Below are 22497 nucleotides of genomic sequence, written 5' to 3' on the forward strand. Positions count from 1 at the left end.
AATTATTTATTTGCATAACTATGTATAGGTAACAGACTTTTCTTTTTTTTTGTGGATACCACTTCAAGAAAATTAATGTTATATAGTAGTGTCAGTACTTGAAATCAGCACTCTGGAAAAGTAAAGATTTTTATGAAACTTGCTAACGATATGAAGAGCTCACATTGACATTTACCTGAAATACTAATACCTTCGTTGCTCAGGCTAAGCATAACATTCCATGTGAGAAATCGCAACCTAGGAAATCATTTTTACGTGTTTACGGTTAACACATAATTAACTTTGTCAACTTTCCTACATTTGCACATATTGAAGTTAGCAACCTTTTAATAGATCATGAACTACAGATATTCAACAGCTAATGCCATCTTGCATGAGGGATTTTTTTTTTTATATGGGACAAAATGATATTGCAGTCAAGGTTTCTTTAACATACAATGGCAAGTGTTTTGAAGAGGTTCCTTTTGCTTTGAATCTCAGCTGCTCTACTGCCATAGCTACTGTCACTTTGAAATCTGGATCTACAGGAGTTCTATTATATATTATACATGTATCATATAATGAAAAGAATATATTTGGAGTTGGTATTCCTTTTTTTTTTTTTTTTTTTTTTTTTTTAGACTGAAAAGACAGTGAAAGACTGAAAAACAATGAATGCTCCAAACACAAATTAAAACTGGGGAGCAGACCTACACCTTAATTTACAGCTAAAACCAACTATCAGAAGGTAAACAGAGGATGGTAACAGACACCTACTAACCAGATAGGCAAAACAGAAAATCCTAGGATACATTCACAGACTATTAATACCTTAATTTCCTGTTGAGCTAGCAAAATCAAGGGACAGTTTTTTGCAACATGCACTTCTTTCGCTTTTTTTTGTGTGTGTCATAGGAAAGAAAAAACAGAGGAAAATGTCAAGTAATATCAATAGGACTCTAGGTAAATTTTGCTCAAGCTTAATTTTTCCCCTTTCTGTTAAACAATTTCCATTTGTCATGAACACAGTGCTGTCTTGGTATTCTTTGTCTTCCACTACAATTTTTATTTTTATAGCTTCTATGCATATGCCTATATAATAACCAGGAGCAGAATTCATGAGTAAAAGAAGTGCTAATAGATCCCTCTGCCTTTAGTATGCAGAACTAAAAAGCACTGCTTCAACCTTCAGCAGTGGCACACACACAAACGATGCATAAAACATTAAGTATTGTTGTTTTCAGGTTTATTACTACTTGCTAGATCATTTATTCTCATGCTGATAATCTTGCCCTCAGCATCTTATTTTAGTTAGGTAATAAAACAACTTGGGAAGCAACCAAATTTGTGGCAATAAGTCAGCTGAATATCCACAGAACAAATCAAAAATTCAAAATACAAAACTGAGCTCAATGAATGCTTAAAACTAGTTTATTTTAATTCTGTGCAATATATCATAGGAACTGAGATGCAGACCAGCCAACATTTAGCAATCCCCTTTTAATATTAACACAGACTGTATTTCTGGCAAGAAAACTACAAAAGAAAAATACCAATTCAGAAATTCATTCAAAACTGTGGCATCCTTTAATGTGTAGTGAAAAACTCACCCAGATTTTTAAGATCAAATTTTAAATGATATTTAGCCCATGTTAACAGACACTAACACGTCTGAAAGTCCCACTAAATACTCATTCATACATTTTATTTATAAGCATTTTATAAATGCTTATAAAAACAGAAAACAAATCTCTAGGACTTCTCTCAGTATATCTATTTTACAACAATTTTGTGAAAATAAATGCAATGGTTACAGCAAGAGGTTTCTGCGTTTTAGTTACACAAATCAGATGTTTTGGTCTTCAAATGACATAACTTGGCAAGCCTAGTAGTAACAGAGATCCTTCCTTCAAACTAAAAGGAAGAAGTTGCAAGGGAAATTAATAACAAGAACTTGTGGTATTTGAAACATTCAGGTAAGTTACAGAATACAATTATTTGAATTTTAGCATCAGAACTAAGCAGAATTCTGAAGGCAAGTTCCTGACTAATGCCAAAAGCTAACATTACATCCATCTTTAAGAAAAGCAAGAATAAAGGCCTGAGAAAACAGACTAATCAGTCCTGTCTTAGTGCCTGTTAAGGCCCTCTTGAAACCCATTCCTAAATGGGAACACCACCACCACAGTCAGAACTCAGGCAGCAGTGTTACCAAGGGCAAGCTGTATTAAAGCATCAATTGCCTCTACAATAAACCAAGTGACTGAACACAGAGCAATAAGCAAAGGCCTTTTACACACCTTCTGTCATAGTTTCCCGATCAGTCAGCTAGGAAAACACAGGCTGACTGAGCACTGCTAAGTCAAAACTGCACTGCACGCCCAGGCTGCACGGGCAACTGTCACTGGTTTGATATCCACGTAGCAGCCAGGAACAAGTACCTCAGGATCAATACAGTACCGACGTTCAGCTTGAAATGTGACGCCTTTGATGCAAAGTCAGAGCATACCATCAGCAAACTGAGGGGGAAGGCTGACAAAAATGGCACTGCTTCAATCACTGTGCTGTTCTGGGAATTAAGATTAATCTTGGGAAACTTCAGAAAGTCCAGCAGAAGGGGATCAGCAAAATGAACGCAGTTCTAGAGCACCATCTAAGACACTACAGGGTGACCAGATAGCAGCCTTAAACTGTCTGAAGCTTGGCTACAAAAGCAGCAGATCTCAACTCATCTTGCTCGTGGCAGAAGATATAACAGCAAGCAGCAGCTGCAGACTGTGACTTGGGAGGTTCAGCTTGGACGCTGGAAGATTTCACTAGCAGGATAGTAGATTGGCATAGGAAGTCAAAAGCTACAAAATCCCCATCTGGGCAGCATTCAGTTACTTGTTAAAGAGATAATATAAAACAGAAGCAAAACATGCAGGTAGCTCAAATGTCACTTGGGAAAATTGATATATGAGATATAAAGTACATAGAAGAAAAATTGAACGTATTTGCATTTAATGTAAGCTCATCTCTGTCTTTCTCAGTCATACAGGATAGCAATAATCAAGGAAAGATAATTAGGTAAAGATAAATAATCAGAGATAAAACAGATAACCTATATAGATGTCAGTCAACATTTTTGTCAGCTATAAAGACACAGGATTAAAGTTGCATAAATTACTGTGAATTATTCAACCCATAGGACTATATTACTCTGTTTTCTATGAGGAATTAATCAAATTGTCCATCCAGACCTCTTTCAGAAGTGTATTATTGTTGATATTTCAGACATAACTAAATTTACCAGACATACAAACAAACAAACAAAAAAACATGACTTTCCCTTCCCTCTGAAATAAAATCCCTATTACACAAAGAACTAGGAAATATGTATGTCATCAAGTTAGATTATTAAAGACTTCTTTACACCTATGGAAATTCAAGTTATTTATTTAATATAATTTATATTTTCAGCATGAAATTTGAGATCAGTAAGTTTTATTTGTTATTTCTTCTTTGGTAATGGAACAATGCCTTCTGACAAACAGCTAACTGAAAAGCTTTTCTTACACTACACTTCTATGGTGTGCCATTCATAAAAGCAGCAGTTTAATTCATCTACAAAATTAATAGATAATAACTAAACAAAACCAATTAGAACTATAGGCGATTTTCCATGAAGAGCATGAAAAATCTCAATCAGAAATAGGTGTAAGGTGTCCACTACATTCCAAGGTACAAATGAATGAATATAAAAAACCCAGAAGAGCACATGATCTCTTTTTTCCAAGAACAACAGCAGTCTAATGTCCATTATCTCCCTTCGAGGTACTTACTCTATTCTGTTACTCATCTGACATTTATCCCCAGCACCTTCAACCAAGATCTTTCCTGTTTGACTATCCAGATCTTCCTACACTCCATCTTCCAACACCTGACTTTACTAGAGGTATTCTCCGCTGCCACAGCAATTTTACTGCTTTCCCCTAATTTCTTTAGAAAGTCCCTAACAGCTACTTGGAGTATGAAGCTCAAGAAAATAAACTCACGGTGGCTGTAACGCTAGAAATGAGGACTGAGTAGTGTGGGTGGGTAGCATGGGGAGAAAGGACAACAAAGTGAAATATGTTGTGAAGATGTTTCCCTACTTCACCTAAATCTTAAGTAATATTATATCTTTCTCATGCACACAAACAAACAAGCAGGTTATCATCCCTAGCATCTCATTTTAACTTCCCTCACTGTCATGTGACTCTCTGGAGAAACTGTAAAAACAATAATATTACAATCCCTACCCTGGATAAGAGTACTGATTTCTCTCACCCAGTGTTCCCCCTAGCAATGGGAAAACCATTGAAACTGGGTAGAGTAAGCTAAGGGAAATGCATCTTCCTTACTGCTTTGTGCATATGCATGCCATTTATTTTCCTCCAAATACATAAAAATGTACGTTAATGTTCCAGTGTATGTGTATTTTACTAAATAAACACATTTACACAGTGAATCAATACTGTAACAGAAAAATTGGGATGCACAGAAAGTAATATAGAATGAGATATTAGCTCAGAAAATCATGATGGTTTTGTTATCCCTGGGGTGACTGGCTACACAAAATTCACACATAAAATGCCTTTAAAATGAGGTTCAAATGATGTATCAAATTGAACATGCAGTCAGCAAAAACAATTAGTTCTTAACTATTAATTAGGGATATTTAATAAAAATGTAACGCTGTGTGTAATGTAGCAAAAGAGTATTTTCTGAGTTTGTTTGTGGACAGATCGGAAAAGCAAATAAGAAAGCAACAAAATCACCATAAAAAGCATAGAAAAACAAAATTACAAAAACTCAAGACCAAATCCCTAGTACAAAACAAACAAAAAAGCATGAACCAAAGTACAGCCATGTTCATAAAATCATAAGATCACCAAGGTTGGAAAAGATCTCCAAGATCATACAGTCTAGCCATCCACCTATCACCAATATTACCCCGCTAAACTGTTCCTCTGTACCACATCTACATGTTTGTTCAACACCTCCAGGGACGGTGAATCAACCACCACCCTGTGCAGCCCATTCCAGCACTGATCACTCTTACAAATTCTTCGACAATGGAAGTTTGCTTTCCAAAAAAAAACCCAGCAAATTAAAATGATCACTAACTAACAAGAATACATCTTGCAGTGAACTTCTTTTAGTAAACTTAGGACACCACTGGGAATGTAACTTATAAGCATCCCTCAAGCGAAGACCTTTCTAAGTGAATATTTAAGCAAGAATTGTGGATTTCAGATCCTGGGTTCAACTTCAAGGAAACTATTCAACAGAATTTAAACCTAAAAATGTGCAATATTTATGCAAGTAATCACAGCATTGTGATTCAGTAAACACAGGAATTTTCTGATACATGAATTATTTATAAAGAACTTAGTCAAAATCAGGCAATTAAGAACTCCATCCACTATTTGGCAGTCCAACTTCAAGGATTGTGTTAGTTCAGCATAGTCTGCAGATCATTAAAGTACAAATATTCAACCATCTAGAGTCTTGTTTGCCCTAATAAGATAGCTACATCTTAAAGTGATTACATCAGAAGTAGTGCTAAGCCTATCTACAGCACATTTATGCAAGTGTAGAATAACAACAAGATTTAAAAAAATCTAATTTTTACTACAAATGATCTCAAAATATCCTTTTACTTTCAAAACCTTGGAACTGTGATGCATTGAATCCATGTTTGCAATGGAGCAAACCACAAAGGGTGAAAGTTGAATGACGCTGAACTGAGCATACTATACTTCTAAGCATAGCCATCAAAATTTTACTTTTGGTAATGTACTAGATCTTTTTTCAGGCAAGGACTTTCACAACAAATGCCAACCAGCTCCCTAACTGAGTAAAACAAGTGATCGTGACATCACAAAAACACATACATATTAAAAACAGTTGTGGCTCTGTAACTGAGTATGTAATGTTGTCATCTCAACTATTATCACTGGACACCTTAGATATTCTTAAACAAGAAATCCATAGGACATGCTGCTTTCTGAATCTCAGGAATACAAGCTTGGTTTCAAAAGGAGTGTTAATCAATTTTTTACTTCTGCACAAATAAGAAAAGCAACACAGTAAGTCTGAATTCTACTTTCTGAGACACATCTGCACATTTGAATATTATTCCACCCGTTCTCTAAAAATCAATCGCAAAAAAGGCAAATGACCCACCTTCAGATTATATTACATGCCCCAACAGCTGCTGTTACTATCACAAACTGGAAAACCAGAACTACATTTCCAAGAGCTGCTAATGTGGCAGTCCTAATTTGTAAAATAGGCCATGCACTACAAATCAATCTGTCAATCTTTGCTTAACTTTAAAAGCTCTGGACTCAGTAAACTGTTGATCAAGCTTAAAATGTATTTGATCTCCTAAAAATCAATATACTGATATGCAGTTATATAATAAAAAAGGAGTAAACAGTTTGCCTTCTGAGCATCAGGTTTATCCTAAGACGCTTGAATACTGATCCATGAAATCCAAGTGCTAACCTTGCAGAATCATCAGAATATGCTTTCTCTGGAAAAAAAAACAACAGTCGGTCTTACAGTAAAGCGCCTGCAAGGACATCTGTGCCTTTTAAGATTCGGATTCAACATAAGCCATTCATTTTGTTATTACCACGTATGACTTTTTCAGCAGCTGCATAACTGAGAAAAAGTAATCCTATGTTAAGTTTTCTTCTCCTTTTCTTGCTTCTTCCCTCAACTATTCATACTAAACAAATCTAACAGGCTGAAAACCATCCATAATGGCTTCAATTACCTATCCTGTTGCAGTATTCCCAATTAAGTTTTTCCTGATGCATAAAAGCTGTTCATAAACATATCACAACTGTGATAGCATTCCTCTTTTACTAAAGCAAGTTTTACTAATTTCTTTGTGATGTCTGCAGACCATTATGAATATTGATTGTGAGATATGGGCTTAACTGTCTCTTTCACCCCAAGGAGCACCAGTTTAGAAAGACAGCTGCTAGACCAACCTCAAAAACAAATCTGTAGTTGTGCCACTAATGTTTTCATGGGGCTATCAAACAGACAAGTGCTTTTAATGTATCAGTAACCCCCTTAAGAACTTCTGTAATTTAAATAGGCACAGGTGCTAAGCTCACCGATTTCAGAGACAGTAATTAGCTTTTAAGCTAATTTAAGGCCACTCCTGTGCAAGAATGAACCATGTGCCTTATTCCAGAAATATTCTCCATCTATGATCCTTGGAAAGATTTATCCAGTCAGTTAGCGACAGCGCTCTTTGTGGTAAGGACAGCAGACATTTTTGAAACAGAAGTTACACAAAGGTGCAAAGTTTCATGAGGAAAGATGAACAGATGATTTCATTAATGAATTTTCTAAACTACATAGCCTGTCCTTGGTAAACACTGTGCAGAACAAAAAACACTCTTGCAATTGTTTTCTTAAATGAGTAGATGATTTTCAAACAGATTTACATAGTCAAATTGCATTTTTTCCATAGTCAAATTGCATTAATCTCTACAAGTCAAGGCAGAAAATTTTGGTTTGTTTGGCTGACAGGACTTGGTTTACACGTTTTAATGTAACACAAAGACACCAGAATTTACTTTGTGGTAAGGTAGAATCCTGAAAAATCATACAGATCTTTGGAACTAATTATCTGAACATATAAAATTGTTCCTGAAAGTTCCTTCCTACATGCATTTATATGTTTGATCTCTTTTCTTTCATTTCATGGTAAAACATGTCTATGTGCATTTCTAGGCTGGGGGAAGAAAGAAAGAGGCAGGAAGGAAAGAAAACCACCAAAAAAAGAGAAAACATAGCATGCAACAACAATATATTTATTTTTCAGTGTCCTGTAAATGCAACTGCTTAGAGACAGGTGGGCCTTTTAGAGTAGTTTGTTACTAGCATATTATTCCCTAAACCTGGACACCGATTGCTTTTCTCTGCTTTCTCACTTAAATATCTATATTTTAAATACATGCAATAATATGTTGCCATTATTTAATAAGCGCTTTTCATATTGCTTTAGAGATATCTGTAGCGCCTCTCTGAGATACAGTAATTTCATTTACACCACTCCATATGGATCGACTATCATTATGGGAGTGAACAGAGAGATGCTCTCATTTGCCTCTAGGTGAAGAACTGCTGTCAAACACACATTCTTCTAATGATAAAATATCTTGGACAACTCTGCCATTCAGCAATCTCATTACTTGGAACACTCTGGAAGAATTACCTAATATAGACATGTTTTCCACTGCTAAATCAATTTCAAAGGATATTTTGTGGTTAAGAAATTTAAACATTGGTAAAGATGAACATGTCTCTTAGGTTTTCACTATAGCAAGTAAGGTCTAAATTATCTGATTTCATACCTAAATTTCATTATCTAGAGGTATATTTCAGTAAATGTGCACTTGAGCAAATTGAGAAAATATCTGCAACTTAATGTTCATGTAACACATACCATGCTTCCCTGTTTAATTAAGCATTTGTTTTGTGTGAGAACTTCATTTATGCTTCTCAGCTTTAATACTCTCTAAATCTTTGCTGTTGATTTTGTAGTGTAAGAATATTCATCAGAAAAACTCTCAATCCGTATCACCACCTTTGCCTAATCACACTTAGATTCCTTGTTGTTTCAATCGTGAATACAGGATGTACAACTCCTGTAGATTACATCATTACAGAATGGATAAGACATCTGGTATTACAAGAAGCCTTAAGAAACGTCTTAGTTTTTTATTACACTCAGTAAATATACATTTATGTTAGCTCAACATATCACAATAGGCACATGTAAGACATGCTGAAAGTTATGTGATTTGGTGTGGGACGGTTTCAAACGATTCATTACTTAGACAAATCTACCCACGCTCATTGGACATCGAAGAATGAAAAAAAAAAAACACCAGCTGACATACACTCAATATCTCTAATTAAAAATCATCATTTTTATTTTGTACAATGGTGCTCAATAATTTTCTTGACTATCTTACAGGCATTTGTTGCTAGCAGTATGTCCAAACTCTCACTCCCAGATCCTGGCTAGTAAACAACTTACACAGCCTCTGGCACTGCCAAAGGCAAAACAGCTGTTTGGGAAATGAAAAAAATAAATCAGACTTTGTTTTAAAGTCATGACAAATAGTTACGGCGCTTTTATTTTTATTCATTTCCACTGCAACAATAATAATAATTTTTCAGAGACATGCTATTATTTCAAAGTAAACACTGAGTTTTAAAAAGTACACAAACAATACATATCAATGAAACCTGTTCGCTACTTGAAGAACCCTAACAGTATTCAACTGTGCATTTGGTCATTTATTTATTCCTTCAGGACAAAATTTGAGCATTATTCTCAGGAAATTAATTAGCAGCAAGATGCACACGCAACTTCATGTGCATTTATGATTAAAATTCCTGGAAAAATTTGAGGTTTTTTTGACAAACATCAATTGCTTATTTTTGGTAAATGAATTGATAATCAAACCTTCTCTCCCTACAATTCCCTTTAAGATACTGGTGACATTTAAGAACATCTCATTATTTTAAACTAGAATGTAGATATAGTTTAGGAAGTTTAAAATTTCTTAAGGAATTAAGTATTCCCTTTGAAAGCCCTGAAAATTCCTCGATCCTTTAAAGAAGGTAGCTTGGCTGAAGTACTCCAGCTCTTAAACTCATAAGATGTTTCTATGTTAATTACGATTTCACCATCCGCACTGTTACATGTCCTGTTAAACTTTCCTTGTGTTCCAAGCAACAGATAAAAGAAACGGGGGATTTAGAAATGGAATGACTCAAGCTCAAGATACAACTATGAAATACTGGCCTAAACTATAAGTCTTTAGAAGCTACAGCTGTGTGTAAGTTATCTGTGTAAATTACATGCAACTTAGCACTTGGATGTTACGGAAACTGCATAAATAAGTAAAATTGCATGACCAGAATTAATGCAGTGAGAGATACTCCATACAGCACGTCTGAGAAAGTTTTTGTTACGTTCCTCCAGTACAATGGGGAAGAAGCTGACAAAGGCGATGTGACTTGAACCCTTCGCAAAATAAAATAATCCTCTGAAATGCTTTGTTCAGTGTCACGTTGCTATTTTGAAATGAGAATTATCATATAAAGGGAACTACCATAATTATGCATTTAACAGACTTAATTGCATTAGGGATGATACCTCTGGCAGTCTATCAGGTAATTAGATTCCTTTGTGTTAAAAGTTCTAAAGATTTTTCAGAAAAGTTCCAATATACAGTACTTGAACCTGGAGCCAAACAAATTCTTTTGCTAAACAACAACTCCTAAACAGACAAAAATTTAGACTGTTGCCACACTAAGGCTCTTGGTAAAAGAAGATGATATTTTGATGATCCTCAGCTGCAATTAGAATAAATAACCAATCATCAAGTAGCTGAAGCAGGTATTGACAATCATTAATAACTAGTAGCAAAGAAGCACCAAACTTGTATTTATCCTGACCACTCTGAGCAAAGATAGAGCACGTAAAAGGTTTTCTAACACTATAGTTGCTACGAAAAATATGACAATCAATGGTTTACATTTAGATTACAATCTGACACTTGTAAAGGTAATCTATGATATTTTTGCACTAAATTATGTGCATAGCCATGAAGTCTAGCATTTTGTCAGGCAGCCCTTCTGCTGCTGTCTGCCATACAGCAATAGCATGTAACAGAATAATAGTGGGAAAGTTCAACGTTTACAGCCATACCACCAACATCCACCTCCGACATTATGAGCCAACATAATTAAACAAGAAGCATTACTTTCAGAGCAGTCCTCATGTTTATCAGTAGTTTGTGGTTGAAAGATACTAAGAAATAAGTTAGTAGACAACTGAAACTCTTAGCAAGCATGATCTGTCTGAGGCGTGACACAAAGGTATCCATTTTAACAGGGTGTCAGTTCCAATAGCTCTGTTCGAACACTCTCATGGAAAAAAGAAACAGAGACACCACCATTATTTACACTCTAAAATTAACAGTAGAGTGCAAACTCTGTTAGAACTATTACAACATTGATGACAATTCTAATAGTTAAATAATAACTTCTCTGATCACATTCCTTTCAGTTCACTACTAATTAAGCTAAGTTTCTTCTCTGTTAGTAAAGCTGGTAGTATATTAATATTTATAGCTTAGCAAGCAGCATAAAACTAACGATTGTTTGAAGAGCAAGGGACACACAAACAGTAAAATACATCTAGTTTTCCTAAACAATAATTGGTATATAAAAAGATTTTTAAGTAAGAATACTCAAGGTGGATGGGAATATATACATTATGAAAGTCTGCATAACATCTAGGAGGGTTTATCTCCTTCCAACTTCTAAAGTCGTGGATCCTTCCAATATTTTCTTAAGGACCAAAGTACCCACAGCAGATGAAGACAAATTTAGAGATAGCCTAACCTACTTGGAGATGCATACATTTATGGAACTACGCGAGATGCATCTGTAGGTTGCTGAAGAGTGTGGCTTGGTGCCACTGCAGGACAGCTACCATTTTTTGCAAGGCCATGGAAATCAGAGGAGGATCTCATAACAGGATTTTGACCACACAAAGCAAATGGAGAAGAAAAAGGGGTAAAAGGCAAACCCCTGTAAGCACAGGTCTGTTAGCCATATCTCAGTTCTGGGAAAGGTGCAAATGTGCAAACAGTGCAAATGCACTTAGATGCCCTTTCTAGAGGCATGGACTGCAAGGTAGATTTTACATAGCAGTCAGCATGGGTTTACCAAGGCAAATCAAACTTGATCAAACTCACCACTTGTTAGGATTAATCTGATAGGCTCCGTGGACAAAGTGAGGGAAGTGGATGTAGGATACCTTGAATTTGTAAGGCTCTTAGCAAAGTATTGGTTAGACTATGTCTGGTCTGAATACTTCGTCCAGCTCCAGACTCCACAATAAAATATAGTGACAGACAAGAATGTCCAGTATAGAACACCAGGATAGGTGTGGGAACATGGAACATAAAGCATACATGGAGAGACTGCAACAGTTGGGCTTGTTCTCCACAATGATGAAAGGTTACCCTATTCCTGTCTATAACTGCCTGACCACAGGATACAAAGAGGACAGTGGCATGCTCTTCTCAGAGGTACACAGCAATAACTTGGTTGGCATTGGAAAACATGTTGGAGCATGGGAAAAAATGCTAGGTCATTTCGATAAATTTCCTTATTTTTACCACTAGTACTGTCAAATATTAGATCAGACTGCCCAGAAATGTTATAGAATTTCCATTACTTAAAGTGTTCAAGACTCAGCTGGACAAGTCCTGAGCAATTTGATCTACCCAGACCTACTTTGATCAGGGGGTTATACTAAATGATCTCCAGAGGTCTGCTCCAACAGAACTTGTTATGTGACTCTACAAGAATAAAGAATCTCTAAAAACAGATTTAAACCAAAAAAAAGTCCTTAGAGAATCCACATTACCAATCTGTGATTTGCTTTCTCTTCTTCATTTGTGTATGTGTGTGTGTGGGTTTGTTTTTCCCTCCCTTGTCAGTGCACTGAAGATTAGTTTGTGCTTAAGCTAAAACTGAAATTCATTATTAAATAAAACATTCCTCTGTGCAAACATAATGAAAAGCTCATCATGACTTTCCAGCTATGAGCACAAACAGTGTACATAGCCAAATGGTAATTGTATTGGTCTTCCTTCTACTCCAATACTGCTTTGAAACTTGTGTCTCTCAAATGAATAATTACCTACAAAATAATTAAATGTTGCTGATATGGTCTACTCGTCCCACTTGTACATGGAAACAGCAAAGTCTGTCTTCCCTGAAATCTATCTCCGTCATGTTGGATAAGCTTACTGCCCATCACAGGGCTGGCATCGATCCCTACTCAATTACAGATGAACATAACACCATATTAGAAGACAAATAAGGTTTAATTTTAATCACAGTCAGCCTGTAAGACCATGTTCCATTATAGATTAAAAGAACCAATTATTTTTAAAAGTAAAGATTTAATGAAAGGCCTTATTAATATATAGACAGATACACTGCTCCCCTTGCATTCTAAGTTGGACTGCAGTAATAGTTGAAAGAGTTACAAGCAAACCAAGCAAGACATAGTAATGCTTCTAGTGAATTGCTTTCCTTTCAAATCACAATGACACTTTCTCAGAAGGGTTTCATCTATAAGATTTTTTTCCCCCACAAGTGTGAAGTAGCAAACCATTTATAAACAACAGATAAACTCAATGGCCAGAGTTTTACTGTTACTAAGAGACAGTAAATGCAAAATAATTGTATTGAAGCAAACAGACATTCCACACCAATGACATCAAATGCTGCTGAAATCAATTTATCCCAGACTTAGAAAGGTAGGTAGGAGTGTAATTTTCATCTGAATTCAATGGGACTTAAGCATCTACTCATCTTCAAATCTAGATGTTATAGTTCTCCATTTCTAATAACAGGAATTGTCTTCCATAATTAAGAAACCAGGTAATCACAATTCATACTTGTTTGCTATCATGCTTTAGTGTGAATCAATCTTTCTTCTTTACTGAGTTATTACAAAGTTTGTCAGAGTGTGAAATAAAAAAAAGTTCCCATGGAATGCTGTTGACATAACCTCTGAGAAGGTAATGAGATAAACATGCATTTACGATAGAAAAATGGATAAACTCACTGGATAATCAGACAGTGATGTTGACTAGTGCTACAAATGTAATGTAATTCTTCTTGTGCTGCAAATGTATGAGAAACAACACATAAGATACCATCTCACTTTTTAAAACCAATTTTCACATATCATGGTTTTGCTCAGGAACTTCAAGTATATTGTTTAATAAAAAATGCTTGGGGGAAAAAAAAAGTACAGGTATCAAAAGCACAGAGGATATTTCTGATGGCTACACAAAAGACTTTGGAAGCTTTTGCATCTACAGTCCTTCTTAGTTTTGTACTGCTAAAATCATTTTGTTTTTCTCCTTGCTGGTCTTTGAAGAAAAAAAATCTCAAGCTTCTTCATACATTTAAAAATATTCAAAGAGAATATAGGAAAACAGCAACTAGTGTTACAATAGAAAACAGCAACCCATAATGAAGTCTCCACACACAGAGTCAGATCAAGAAGAAAGCTTTCATGTTCTCATAGAAATACATGCACGGAATTAAGAGAAACCAGTAACAGAATTTACCAGGTTTAGAGATTTTTTTAAATGTACTTTTGAACACATTTGACTTTTTTAAGCAAATCACTAAGTTCCCCCAGCATGTTCTGCAGTTCTTTGTCTTCATTTCATATTTCTCACTCACGTTTAAGGACTAATAAGACCTAGTTAAATCACTGCACATAAAGTAGATAAAAACAAGATAAAATATTGCATACAAACAGTCAGTTGTTAACACATCCGTCATTACTAAGAGGTGGATATTAAGAAAAACAAACTAGAACAGCACAAAACTGCATTTCTTTTTCTTTTTTAACGTGTAATCGGTTTTCACTAAATACTTAAAATACGCAAAAGTATAAATCATTCTTTTCCTGAGGTAATATGAAATTAAGACCTAGATTATTGAAACAACTATAATTTTGAGATTAGCACAATTATTTTAATAAACTAGATTTCAGAAATGTAGAAAAGATTTATTACTTTCAAAACTTTCTTTAGGACAATAACAGAAAAACAAAAAAAAACAGAATCCTTAAAATCTGAAACACTTAATAAAAATAAGCAGGTTTTCTAAGCATCATTTTGACATTAATTGACTCATTTTGGCTGCATAATCATAGCCCCAAGAAGAGATGCAATAAAATATAAATTTAATCAAATACATTTTTAAAACAGGCTTCAAGCTAGCGCGTGTATAAATTTGACCCAAATATCTAGTCATGAGTATAACATCAGACCTTTAATTATAATTTCTTCTACAATTGTTCTATTGAAGAGAATTTAGCCAGTGCACTTACCTGCAATTATGCACATACAGTTGGTGGAAAAAGTAGATAAAGACTCTTCTGTGAGCCGTCACCTGCTGAGCTAATTCACCCAACTGGTTTAATTTCTTCTGCCCTCAGTCTGTCTTCACAGTGATTATATCTAAATGAAAAGACAAGGAAACACCAAAATGGAAAAAAACAGTGGATTTGTTCTTTACATTTGCAATATGACTTCTTTTCTTGAACAATCAGAAAGTTAGGGCCGCACAACGCATTTAAGAAAAATCATGTGTTTTGTACACTTTCTGATAACATATCTAACTGTTGAAATACATGTCCTCTCTGAGACTCATTGCAATGCTCACCCGATGTTCTGTGATGGGTGCCTTGTATTCTACTTCTAACCTATCATGGCTCATAAACCCTTAAAAGAATGTATTTTCTTGGATATCTACTGTAACACTGTAGACTGTTCTTTGGACCTAAAGACTCTTTTTGGCCATATTTTTTAAAGTTTTTTGCGACACTACATCTTCAACCAATACACAGGCATGCTCAGCAAGTTGTCTACAGTATCCAAAAAGCAGAAAACTTTGTCCAGCAAAAAGTAAGCAGAAAGCTAACAAGCATCAAATTATTATCCCACAAGATCTGTGGATTCACCAAGTCCACGTGTCCATTCTTGTGAGGCCCCACCTAAAAGGGAAGAACTCATGCTGGAGGTTGCTCCAACTCTCATATTGCATGGGTTAAGAAGAGAATTACATTTTCACATATCATACCATTTTTTGAAGACAAATACTATAAACACAATAAATCTACTTCAAAAGAAAGTAGGCACAGTATTTCACCAAATGTTCCAGGATTCCCTCCAAGCATAATCCAGTCCTTTGAAAACATCAACTCTGTGTTTTACAGTTGCTTCATATTGCCTAGACCATTATTTAATAATAAGTTGCATACTGTAATTCAACACAAAAGTCTCCCAGTTTAGTCTGAGCTGCACAACGTATTTTCTCATTTACTTTGGACAGAAGCCTTTTACGGAAACTCACACAGAGCCTCATGCTTTCCCCAAAAGACTCATCTCAGATTTTGGATTTAAGTATTTTTTACTTCAGTCTGCTTCAAAAATGGTAATACTTTTAATATTACACTAAAAATAAAGTCAAAGCAAACTAAGAAACAATCTTTATATAGAAGGTTACATATTATTATGCAAAGCAACCAGAAAAGGAGAAAAATTAAAACTTTGTAAGTAATAAAACGATCACATGACAAAGGACTCAGCACAGTAGAGCTGTCTGTATGAGTCCCAGCACTACTTACTGCACAAACTGCAGGTTCACTGCTACACTTTGAGGTATTAACTTCAAAAGGACAGCAAATAAAATGTTAACTTTCACCATAAATCCTAAATGCAGTAGTTCTTCCTAGTAAACCCCAAATATACTTTCTACTCTATCAATTACTTCAAGTGAAGCAAAAAAAAGGTGTTGACACAGGACACAGATTATTGTAATGTGTTAATTCAATTGATCAATTGAAGGATGAAATGAGGAAAGATTAGAAAAATACAAGTACACTAGTCATGGTAGCCCCTGCTAGGTGTACCACTACTCGGTGTAACTCTGTTTCCTATCACATGACTGCCTATGCAGTACTAATAACATCATCACCTTTATCTTGCTGCAACTACATACTCAATTGCTATCGTTACGTTTCTTTCCCTGAGAATGCTGATCCACACATATGATAAGCAGTGCATAACCACAAACCAATGAGTTGCCCTCCCCTGTCCTTCAGTGATTTTAACGTAGACAGCTAATGTTAGGAGAATAAAATATCTTATTTTTAAAGAGAGATGTTTAGCTATCTCACAAACTTGTTTTGCAAAAAGAAATCTGATCCCACAAACATCTAGCTAACATTTATGTTCTTCATGCAGGCAGTTAGGAATTGTAGGATTATAGTATCACAGAATTGTTAAGGTTGGAAAGGACCTCTGAGATCATCTATTCCCAATACCCACCCCTACCACCCATATTACCCACTAAACCATGTTCCTTAGTACCACCAAATCCAAGAATCTGCACAAATCCATTTAATTATCTCAAGCACTTCATATTTTGCTATCTGCATTCATTCTAACATTCACATGTACATACTTTTGACAGTGCTGTGAGTGATACATAAAACTCCACACATGCATACCTGAACGTACGTACAGTGTAGGAGTTTAGTCTTGTGCTGTTACTGCTGCTGTAACTCCTGCTTTGGCAACAGAAACAAAAATACTACCTCTCCTCCTCAAATACTTTCCAAGACCAAAGCAAACCACTGAAAAATGACAAGCAACAGAACAATTTTCCAGATTCACTAAAAACACACACAGCATAATTACTCAGATTAATATACATCCATTGTCCCAGAAGCAGTCAAAGGAAGGCATCAACCATTTTACCTTTAAAAATCCTAATTACTTCAGCGTATTAGATGTGCAAATTCTAATTTCAACCACAGCATGATTTCTGCCAAATATTTAATTACTTAAATTCAAGTTAAGCAAACATATGAAAACACATAATGCAGTATTTGAAGATATAAAATTGGGCTGTTGATCATGTACATCTCCACTTATCTCTAAATACTTAGTGATATCCATCTTGATATTAGTGCACTACTTCAGACTTTAGTCAAAATTAAGAGCATTAAAAACACTGAGATCATCAAAACTCACGCAGTAAAAATGGTTTTAGTGAACTAAATGATTCAATTTACATGGACATTATGACAATGTTCTCTGGTTGTCTTCTTTATTTGTTTCTACTCCATAACCATTACACTGACAAGTTATTCAACTAAAAAATATAACTGTGATTAAAGTGTAATTTGAGCATAACATCTCCGATAAACACACACTTTTTTTCCCCACAACAAGACAAATTAGTAGCACATCTGGTTACATCTCCTAATAAGAAAAGAAAGATAAATATATGACACAAAGACATAAACAGTAAGGTATTTATATGGTTCCCACATTTTCCTAATTGTAAGTATTGGGGGGAAAAAAAAAAAACCCTTACTATAGTATCTGAGAAGTGTCTGTTACTGATGTTTGTTGTGCAAACCAAGAGTATTCAAGTGGATAGCTGACCCCACATGCACAGTCATTAAAATACGCGATAAGCATGCATGTGCTTCTTTTCTCTGCAGAAAAGCAGACTTTTATTTAAAATTATTCTGGACTCTTGCTCACACTGGTCCTTCAGATGACAAATAGGTAAAAAGGATATTCTTATGAACATAATTACACAGAGCATATAATTCTTCTCCCCATTTCAAATACAGATCCTCAAGAAATGAGCAAGACAAAATGATGTGAGAAAAATACTTTGAGAATCATATCCATCTTACAGAAAGAATACGAGTCAAACCATGCAGTCAATTACAGGGAAGACAAAGCAGAACAGCCATGACGACTCACTAAGCAAAGCTCATAGAAATATGATTATGACATCTTCACAATTTTGGAAAAAATACAACAGATACAAAGAGCATTATTTGACCAAGCAATATGATGCTATTTGATGGAGCAAATTCTCAGCTGCAACAGACTTTTTCAGCATAATCACAACCATTTCCTACACCTTTTTCATCAGCAACAAGCAAAAGCCTTCATGCTGTGCTTGTACAAAGCTAGGTTGTTTGGTCACGCTCACTACTTTCTTTACTTCTTGTTTTTGTTGCTCTCATTTAAACAAAAGCATAGCACTTCATCTGTGCCAACTTATAGAATTTAATTCCAAATTATCAGGTCCAGCTAGCCAGGCCAACACAATAACCACTTAAACAGTGAAGTCATAGGTTCAAGTTCTTGGGTTTTTTGTTTGTTTGTTCTGTTTTGTTGGTTTTTTTTTTAAACACAAAAGCTCATCTTCTATTTCAATTGCAATTCATTTAGCTACTGGCCTTGAGATTTCACAGGTACTTTCACAATATGCTGAGAACATCTGAAGATTCACTGATAAAGAGAGAATCTGTCACAGTGTAAATGCACCCTTTCAATCCACAGTGCCTTCATTTGTGAACCTTGAGAGTCTGTGATCCACACTACAATGGAGATTTAGAAAGGAGAGAGTACTTCCTTATCTTCTAATAAAAAGTAATAAGTGACTACATTTACGAGACAGTTCAGAGGCTTATGTCCCAAAGTAAACGTGGTAAACATCACTGCAATCTGTAAGAAGGCAAATGTGGCTTACCAAGGGGAAGAGCTGAAAAGAAATCTCAGCTTTTCTGAATGGAAATGGAGACCATTTGGAATGCAAACCTAATACGTCACTGAATATGACAGTAAAAAATTGGTAATGGTACAGTTTCGGCCTGAGCATATTTGGCAAGTCATCTCCAGTAGCATTCTGAAATGACAAGCTGCAAATGAGACAAACAAATAAGAAGGAAGCTCCTAAGAACTGGCTTGTTTTTCCCAACTCAGTCCAGTTATAAGGAGGTGATTCCAATTATTCAGCAGATGGTTCAGATGTAACAGCTTGGTAGAATCGGGACAAGGCTAATTAGAGCATTGTGCCTATCCCTTTTGTTCTTTGCTTTAATTCCCAGATCATTCCCTCCTCCCACCCATAGAGCATATCCATCCTCTCAATGGTGAGAAAAATCATCTTAGACCTTCGCAATGCTCTTTTGCGGCAACATGCAGTGAAGAACTCCTGCAGAATAAGCATGAGATTTGGCTAAATGCGAAGCCAGTGGGTAATGCTTCCCTTCTTGGTAGGCATACTATGCTTTTTGCCTGTCTCTCAGGGCAACAGATTTTTTTTTTTTTTTTTTTTTTTTTTTTTTTTTTACAGTATTCTCAGCTGTTAATAGTTAAAAGCACCTGGAAGTACTCTATGAATGTACATGTAAACTAACATCTATGTGTGAACTGTTGCCTAAATTGAAAACATACAAATATGAGACAGGACTGAAGCCAAGACATTTCACATACATACTGAGATCAGAAAGCTAAACACAAGGTCTTCGTGATCCCACAATGTAAGTAGTGGCTCCACACGGAGCAAGCAAGATAGTGGGCAGAGCTGTAAGAAGAGGTAAGATTCTGTCCCTCAGGTAGCTGCTGCATTCCCAGAAGCATGCACTTAGACAGCCTGACAAGACCCAGACTTGCAGCGCCTCAGCACGTGCTGATGACAGGCTAAGCCATTCTCTTCCCACTTAAAAGAGGAGCTTGTTGACAGCATTCAAAAGCACTCACCTAGAATCAGATTTCTCTTCCCTGCCCAGCAGCACTTGATCTCATTTCATATAATCATGAAAACTTTTGTGCCTATAGCCACAAAATATTTGCATTTAATGGATTAAATCACTGACATCCACAGGGCTGCACCAGAAAACAAGAGAATCACTTCATCCCATGATTCAAGTCAAGCTCTTATTAGCAGCCAGCACTATTGTGCTCTGAGACTTTTTGCTACAAGTCACCAGAAAAAAAGAATGTATGTATCCATCCTATCACACAGACACAGAATCTTATCATACATATTAGGAATTACGTTCCCTCTTTAAGAAGCAAAGCAAATGCAAACCCTAAAATGACATAACTTCCCTACTGGCCCATAAAATTAAGGATGATTAAAAATTTTGTTTCTCATCTAGAAGCGTATCAAGTTAAAGGGATGAAAATCCTTTATATAAATCATTCATATTTAAGATAAAAGAGGTCTGCACTTCTCACAAATATTACCACCCATACTCACTCAGCATAACACAAATTGATCCTGATCATATCAGGATCATTGGCCACCACCATCATTTTGTGCATTTTGCCTTTTTTTCCTCCTCTAAAGAAGCAATTATCATCATTCCTGTATTGAACCCTTTTGAGATCTATAGTGTTACTATTTTTTTTTTTTAATACTTCTGTTGGCAGAAGTGTTGCTGAGACACTGTGGTTATAAATTGGACTAGGTTCATTGAAACCAGAAAGGAATTTGAGACTAATAAAATTGAGATAATTAAAACAATCATTAAAACAATACTCTATTTCAAAGACATTAGCTTGCTGCTAGTTAGCTAGGTGTGAACACAGGAGTAATTGCACTGGCATCACTAAAATGATTCTGCATTTTTGTCCAAGGAACTTAGAGTAAAAATTCAATGCTGATCCTCTTTTCTATTGTTCTCTGTCAGAGAAAAAAAAATAAAATAAATAACAGTTTAGTTTCAACAGTTAAGAACATCCAAACTACCAGAATTTAAGAATTTTTTCCATGAACCACCATGTGAACACAGAAGTCATTTGAACTGTTGAAGAACAATATTAGACCTAACATTAAGGGACCTCAGGTTATTTGTGGAAAGCCTCTAAACCTATTTCTGGGATTGGAAAACAGAGACACCCAGAGTTGAGGTGTCTCAAGTAATAACAGAATTTGAAAGAATAATAACAACTCAAAGCCTACATATTGTCACAGGAATAAAATCTTTCTGAAACTGTGAAGTAAAAATATGATTATGATAGCCCTCCTGGATTTCTGAAGTGAAGACCCCAAACCGCATTGGCAATACATTACGAGAGCATCAGCAAAGCTAGAGAAAAGTACCAGGAATCAGAACATCCACGTTTGAATGCCATTTCAATACAATACATGAGTTTAACGCGGCTCATTGAAATGATCACATTTATGGAATTTGTAGAACTAAGAAGGTTGTTTGGTTTTGATTCGTTTGTTTGTTTGTTTTTTTAATCATCAGTCTCCATACAGTACATGGAGTCAGAGATCAACATTTCCCTAGAATCACAAACAAGTACCTTTTAAGTACAGCAAGCAACCATGTAACACCCATACTTAGAAACAGTTCTTCACAGGAAATATTACTAAATTGTAGGAGGTAGCAGAGTACTGACAAACCTTCGGATTTCTCTACACAGCATTCCCTCTCAGACAAGCAGATGATACAACCACTGAATTGAGCCATAATAGTAAAGAACAGCATATACATCACTTACATCATCTTGATCCTTCAGAAGCTGGGGATCAAGAAATTGAATACAAGAGGCATCTTCCTTTTTCTCAATCATGCTGCTCTAACTTAATAAGAACCTTAAAAAGCTTCTGTTTGTTTTTAGTTATTTTTCATGTTTTCATCTCTTGAAAATGTGAAAGAAACTGTAAATATCTTACTTAACTTAAACATAACCAAGGATCAGCACGAATATAAGGGTGGCAAACAAACAAAAGCTATTGTAACTGATCCAAAGGAATAATCAAGTCAGGACCTCAAGGTATACACTAAGAAGTAGGTGCAAAGATGTTCCACTACATTTTATGCAAAACTTCAACCACTGTATTTAACAAATATTTTTCAGTGTCAACATTTCATTTGCAGTCATACTCAGCTAGGTCAAGATAAGATTTTACACATCATCTCAAAACATATGTCACAATCTGTGACCCAAAGAGATCAAACTTCAGTTTATTTCTCATCAACTATAGCTCCCAACAGTGAATGAATTA

The sequence above is a fragment of the Lagopus muta genome, chromosome 14, assembly GCF_023343835.1.
Source record: "Lagopus muta isolate bLagMut1 chromosome 14, bLagMut1 primary, whole genome shotgun sequence".
NCBI classification, from domain to species: Eukaryota; Metazoa; Chordata; class Aves; order Galliformes; family Phasianidae; genus Lagopus; species Lagopus muta.